Here is a 7585-nt window from a genome sequence, read left to right as displayed (position 1 = left end):
TTCAGACCGAATACCAGCAGCCTGACTCTGAACGTCATCATCTAAATTACATGGATGGAAATGGAGATTATTCATATAGTGAAAGCTGGTTTACACAATTAAACAAATTGCACTAACACAATAGATAGGGACTCTGGAGGAGTTTACCTTCGACTACATTAACGTTAGCTGCGCTGCAAAACTTGACATTCCTGCAAAGTTATCGCATGCTGTGTGGCCAGATGTTTTTGCATATTTTGCGCATGCGCAGCAATGACAGGAATTGATAGCGGAATCGTTAAAGTCCCAGTTAACCAAAATCAGAGATTTGCTTGAAAACACATTCTATGTGTTAGTGATGCATTGCTGATAACATGTAAAAATGGGATGAACCATGTGTAGTACTGAATTGTGAAGTTAGACCAGTTTTGATTTCTGGATTTTCTGGGCGGGCTTAAAACGGTACTTGTTGACGTAGAGCGGTGTTCTTAGCATATCCCCGCCCTAACACTATATAAAGCTAGAACGGATTTGAATCTTCGGTTCTCCTGCTCAATCTCGAGTCTAGAATTAGCTAGTTTTAACCAGCAGTCTAGAATTAGCTAGTTTTTCTAAGTTAGCAATGCCTATGCATAAAACTAAACGAAAATGCATCCTTCCTGGATGCCAGCAGGAATGGGATGATAAGGTCTCCTTCTTTCAACTCCTGAGTAAAGCTGAAATGAGAAGCAAATGGTTAGTATTTTTGAAGAGCCATGGTGTTACAGAGGAGTCTGTCACCGCTAGCGCCCGCCTCTGCAGCAAACATTTCACTCCCGAAAGCTCCTGCAATTATAATATGAGGCTTTTGGGTTTCACGGACTCACGACTGGTCCTGGTGAATTCGGCGGAGCCAACCATCTCCCTCCCCGGCCTCCATTTTCCTCCTGTCGCATCAACCTTTGGTGCCGACACCGCTGCCTTGTGTGCTTATAGCTAATTAACGTTATAACGTTAGCTAGGTAACGTAAGCAATAGGAAAATACACTGCTACGTTAATATACAAAATATGTGTCTTGACATTTATGTGGTAATGTCAGCTATGATGAATTATATGTAATCTTAGGAGGAATTATAGCTAACATTAGCTATGTAGTTTGTTGCAGATGGGAGTGTGTATATAACCTTAGTCTAGCTAACATAGCTAGCAGCACCGACCAGGCGACCACCCACCAAATAACGTTACGGATGATATATTATGACTATAAGCGTTAACTATACAGAAACTGCCTGCCATATTTGTGGCACCTGATGTGCGTATGGGTTCACCGGTAATGGTTACAGTATATTTCTCCAGCGGGAGACCGGGAGGCGGGAGAGAGGGAGATGGTTAGGTAGACCAGCTGCAGCTGGAGAAAGACGCACCCTCTCCCAGTGAAGCGGTGCTCGGCGGCTACTGGCTGAACATTCCAGTTCTGTTGGATATGTTGCGGGAAAGTTGAAGCCGAGTGCTCGTTATTCTCAAACATAACATTGCCAACGAGAGTGGATGAGTCTGTCCCGATTATCAACTCCGGTAGTGTACGCTTCTTCGCGCTATCAGCGCTGTTCAAGCCAGTGACTAAAAGGTACATTTTAAACAACTTTTTCCATTGATCCCAAGGGACGACAGGATCGCCTGGGAGGGATAGGAATGGGTCCGGAGGTGGCAGGGAGAAGATAGGGACAGACTCATACATTCCTCGTTGCCTGTTTTTGTATTTTGCATCTAAGGGCAGTAACACTGGCGCGTTGGTATAGAGTAGCTACAGTTTTACCTGTGTTGTTTGTCAGGAGGTAGGTTAGGAGGAAGCATCTGTGCGTTTGACTCATTAGACAAGTGTAATTTCAACTCCTCTCTGTTTTCACAAAGCTGTGCCTTCCTACCACAAAAGAGACGGCGTGCCAGTGTGACAATATGCAGACCAGAGAACGGTACTATTTGACAGGTTCTTCCCTCCACACCCCCTCCCCACGCAATTGGGTGTGGCTTCGGTGCCTTCAGCAGACACGCCCCCACAGTCTCAGACCAGAGAATGCTGCTGATTTTTAACCGATTTTGAAGCCTTATTTTATATACTTAGCGACATTTTTAATCACTCAGATTTGGCTGGGTGGTTAATGACATGTTTCCCTGTGGTGTGTGAAGCTCATAACAAAAATTTGAACTGGGTTAACCTGGACTTTAAGGATTTTGGATAACGATTCCAAGGAATTGATTAACTGGGAACCGGTTCTCAACAAGAACCGGTTTTCGATTTCGATCCCTAATTCTTAGCACTACATTCTGTAGCAAGCCTGAAGCTTTCTCACAGGGTTTCTCTGAGTTTTCTCACAAAGTCAGAGAGACATTTCCCTCAGGGTTCAACCAAAAGGTGAGATCACGTGGTAGGCTTGGTTGTCTCCTGAACATCACCTGGTATAGGGAGAAACTGGTTGTGTCATTTTTGGTGCAATTATATGCATAAACCAAGGGCTGCACGAAATCCCTCCATCTCACCTTGTCTTCCTCCTCAATTGTTCCCAACTTCTCAAGAAGGGTCCTGTTAAACCTCTCTATGGGATTCACGCATGGATGATAAGGAGTTGTTCTTGTCTTCTTGATTCCAAGCAGTGACCCTAACTCTAACCCACAGTTCTGTAAAGGTAGTCCATACAGACTAGTTCCATGGGGCAGCTTGTCTTGATGTTTACCAGTGGAACACTTTGTTCAGCTCGAGCCTTCCTTCCTGTGCATCTCTCACAAGTATGGATCTTCTCAGTCACATCCATGGCCATACGAAGCCAGTAGAACCATGTGCGAACCGAATCCATGGACCGGTTGACACCCATGTCTCCAACAGAATCAGGGAGACCTTCATGTGCTGCTTCTCTGTGACTTCTGGGTAGAACAAGTTGGTAGGAAGGTCCTACCCTGGTGACACATCCTGTAGAGAACTCCGTCGTACAAGACCATACTGGACTTCTTGGTCTTCCCGCTGTCTAACTCAGTAAGACAGATGGCCTCCAGTGTTCAGGATGTTTATAACCCTACCAATGACTGGGTCATTTATCTGATCAAGGGCCCAGTCTTGCTGTGACATCAAGGAAGAGTACAGGATCCAGGGAGATCAGCATGGCAAAACACTACAGGAATTGCATTGACATTGATAGCGAGACATTGAACTGTGATGGGCAGGTCAATGTTCCCAGGCTCCATGTATTAAACTTGTGTGATTAGTTGTCTCTTGCCCACAGCTTTAATAGCTTCCTCTGGGAAATCGGGCACTTTCGGTAGCTGGAGAAACCGAACAATAAACTACTCAATACGATCATCCTCATTCCTGGAACGTAGGTCAGTATGGTCTTGAGGATGCAGGCGTCTTGGGAGACCGTCTGCATCTTGGTTGTTCTTTCCAGCCCTGTAGTAAATGCTGAAGTCAAAACTGTAACGAGCGGTCAACCAATGATGTGAATTTTTCTCCGTAGAGGTAGTGAAATAATTTGTCAGTGACAGCCTACTTAAGGGCTAGGAACTCAAGTTTGTGTGTGGGGTACCGTTTCTCACAGCCTAAGAGTCCTGTACTGGCATATGCTATGACTCACAGTTTACCTTCCTGTTCCTGGTACAGGGTTGCCCCCAAGTCCATGCAGGCTTGCATCAGTGTGCAACACATATGGCTGTTTTGGGTTTTCAAATCCATGGACTGGGGCAGTAGTGAGCTTGTGAACGAGCAATTGAAATGCCTCCTCACATACTGGGGTCCACTTGTCATCAAATGGCTTCCTTGGATCTACACGTGGGCCACTTAAGGGATTGCCACGCTGAGAGTTCGACCTTCTCTTTGGTGGAAGGTAGCCAACAGTTAAGTTGTTGAGGGGTTGTGTTATTTTGGAGTAAACTTGTAACCTCCTGTAATAGCCTGCAAATCCAAGGAAGGATTTGAGCTCCTTGATGTTCCTAGAATGTGGCCAGGTAGTCAGAGCAGCAATCTTTGCCGGGTCTGTTTCAATTCAATTTTCTGATACCATATGGCCTAGGTATTTGACAGAGGTTCTGAAAAACTGTAATTTCTCAGGAGACAGTTTTAACCTGAACTCCTTCAGCTTGTTGAGTACTCACATCAGTTGATCCTCATGTTCCTCCAGAGTACTGGAGGAAACTATGCAGTAATCAGGAAACGCCAAAGCCTCCTTGAGGTTCCTACTGCCTAAGACATTTCTCCATCACTCTCTGGAAGGTGCCGGGTGTATTTGTTACTTCTTGTTGAATTCCCAGAGTTCCATTGGCGATACAAAAGCAGTTTTATGCTTATCCTCTTCTTCCATCTCCACCTGGTAGTATCCAGACTTCGGATGCATGACAGATCCATTTGGAGCCTGTCAATGGGGTGAACGTTTCCTCAATATTTGGCAAGGCGTACGCATCTTTGATTGTCTGATTGTTTCGCTTTCAATAATCGAGGAACATAGCCTGATTGCTCCAGTCTTCTTTTTTACTACTACGATGAGAGATGCAAAGGAACTTTCAGCTTCACGGATGATATTTGCATCCTGAAGCTCTTTGAGATTAAGCCTCACAGCGTCATAATCAGACGGATAGATAGGGCTTGACCTCTGAATGGGGTAGAGTCTGACAGAGGGATACAATGCTTGACTGATGTGGTAAAGGTCAAGGTCAGTGAGAGTGAAAACCTCAGACATTGGGCTAAACTAAACTAAAGAGGGGACTCTGTGAGGTCAAAGGTGAGTAGGATTTTGGACATAGCACATAGTGTCACATGGTCCCTGGTTAGAGTAAGTTGGGATGCATCACACGCCTCAGCTCCTCAGTCCTCTGTCTCTGCAATGTATGTTTGGAGCACACCTGCATTTTGATTAGTCGGGAGACATATCTGGCACAGACTGCATGTGTAGAGTAGGTTTCACTCTAGAGCTTCCAAACTGATGCATCTCCTATCTTCCTCTGTTCTCAGAAGCAGCAATAGTTCAGAGAAGTCAGGAGGGGTATCAGCTTTGAGCTCTAGCTGCAGGGTCAGGATGAGGGAATAGTCCCAACATTCACGCTGGAACTGCTTCAGCAGCTGCTTTGGCATCAGCTCTCTTCACTCTGTTTCGCTGGACAGCCTTGCTGAAGAGTACTTGTCTTTGTAGAAGCTCTGAAGCTTTCTCACCCGAGTCCTGATGAATACTCAGGAACCTTGCAAAGATTTCTTCACCATCTTCAACAAGTCCGTAGGCAGAGTCCAGTACTTTCACAGATTCATGTGGGGATGAGTGTGAGTCAAGCTGTTTCACCATGTCTGAGTCAGGTGGCAGTAGACTTTCCAATATCTTCCATCACTGTACGCCTACTGGTGGGTCATCTTGGAACATGAGCACAACATGAAGACACCATGTCTCATAGTCTGCTTCACCAGGAGGTTTAGGCACCATTCCTGAGAAGGACAGTAACCATTTGGATCTATGGCTTGATACTGAAGACGCATCATTCTTTATTACATGCTCAACGATGATGTGTTGGATATCAGGCGGGCTCAGTATGTCATCACTCAAGGTTTTGAGAGCATGTGTTGGAGCTGGCTTCTTTGGTCTTTCTTTGTTGCTATCTGGATTTTGGGGGTAATGGAAGGTGAGGTAGGACCATCATTAACTAGTTTACTGCATGGTTTGCGGATTAGAGGGTTCTGCTATCATCAGAGTCTGTCATCTTCAGAGTCAGAACTGCTCTACTGCTCATATATATATATATATATATATATATATATAATGTTTGTATCATTTCTAAATAATATATTCCACCTATGGAAACTTGACATAATGCATTATTTTAACAACAACAACAATAATTATAATAATAATAATAATAATACAATGTTAAATAATAATGTTATTATTATTATTCTTATTATTATTATTATATGGAAAGTTTAGAGGAATTATTATTTAATCATTATAAATGAAAACCTGCATTAGTGGTCATGAAATGTTTTCAGATTGATGATGCCTTCACCTAAGAAATCAGACCTATTGCTCTCCCCTACATGAAGTACATGAGCTGCTGTTAAAATAAAAAAGTATCGGTATCGATATCGGGATACTGGACCTAGTATTGCTTGGTATCAGATCGAAACCAAATTTTGGAGTATCGCACAACCCTAACAGACGCTCTAGTTCTGATAAATGTGGGATAGTTTCTTCCCTTTCCCTTTTACACTGCTAGCGCCATCTACTGGGGACTGTGTGAGCATGATACCTTTCTAGGGCAGCTAAAATGATGGGGGTTACATCAACAAAATCATGGCTAGCGGACATTTTCTTCATCTGGAGATGAAGGAATACAAATATTTTCAGTTCATTATAAGACTGGCGGGCCATAAAGCTAGTTACTTTACATAGCTAGCTAGAGATAATGACCCCCACCCTGTCATTTCACACCTAGTTTTGCTTAATGTGTTTATGGCGTGTTCTATAGGTTACTACTCTTATTTTCGCAACTCTTCAAAGGTCTGTTGTGTAATGGAGAGCCGATATAACTGTACCCTATTTAACATTCTTGACAATATACCAATAATAATCAGATCATCAAATACAAATGAAGTTAATCAAGATTGCAAGCAATGTCAAAGTTTGTGACTCACCACACCACAAACCAAGCATGATCCCCAGCAGCTAAGACTCATGACAGTTTGCAATTAAATGAGCCCAAACAGTGTCACCTTAAAGGTGACTATGTCTGTGTGTGTGTGTGTGTGTGTGTGTGTGTGTGTGTGTGTGTGTGTGTGTGTGTGTGTGTGTGTGTGTTAGAGGTCTGCCCAGCCCAAGAATGTGGCATTCAGGCCGTACCCTAGCCGACAAGTTAAGCAATTACTTAGCCTGCTCCCGACTTAAGCCCAAAGCCAATATCACGATGTGATGACACATCACACACACACACTCACAGAAAAAGGATGGCAGCCACACTAAAGCTACAGTAATGTTAGCTAGCTAGCTATCAGGCAGCTAGCCCAGTTGTGTACTTTCAGTTGTGTTAGCCTATTTTCACGTCGCGCATGGGAACACCACGTCACGTGTGTCTGTATTAAAGAGCCCAAGACCGACCCAAACCCTAACTATGTATTAAAAAAATACATACTGAGCCCGGCCCTAATCTGTCCATGGTGTCGGGCCTCATCGGACTTGTAGGCCTGGTGTGTGTGTGTGTGTGTGGGTGCGTGTGCGTGTGTGTGTGTGTGTGTGTGTGTGTGTGAGCGAGAGAGAGAGAATAAGTAGCCATATTGTCGCGGAAAGTTGCGAGACTCAGGGGTGGGTCATAGCTGTCAATCATACCGAGCACCTGACCGAGTACCCCCCCCCCCCCCCCCACACACACACACACACACTATTTACAGATACAGAAGGTATCGAAGCATTCAAACCACACAACAAATCACTGAAGCTATTTTGTTTACATGGATTGTGTCCCGTCAAGGGAATCACCATCACCTACATCTTTGTATGGAGACGTAGTTTTTGAGCCCAATGTTGTTCTAGGGTGGAGTGCCTTTTTAAGTAGGGTTAGGGTTTCCAACATCCAGTAGGCTATGAATAGGAATGCAAAATTAATTAA

This window comes from Borostomias antarcticus, assembly GCF_949987555.1.
Source record: "Borostomias antarcticus genome assembly, chromosome: 17".
Taxonomy (NCBI): Eukaryota; Metazoa; Chordata; class Actinopteri; order Stomiiformes; family Stomiidae; genus Borostomias; species Borostomias antarcticus.
Note: the sequence above shows the minus strand (reverse complement) of the source record.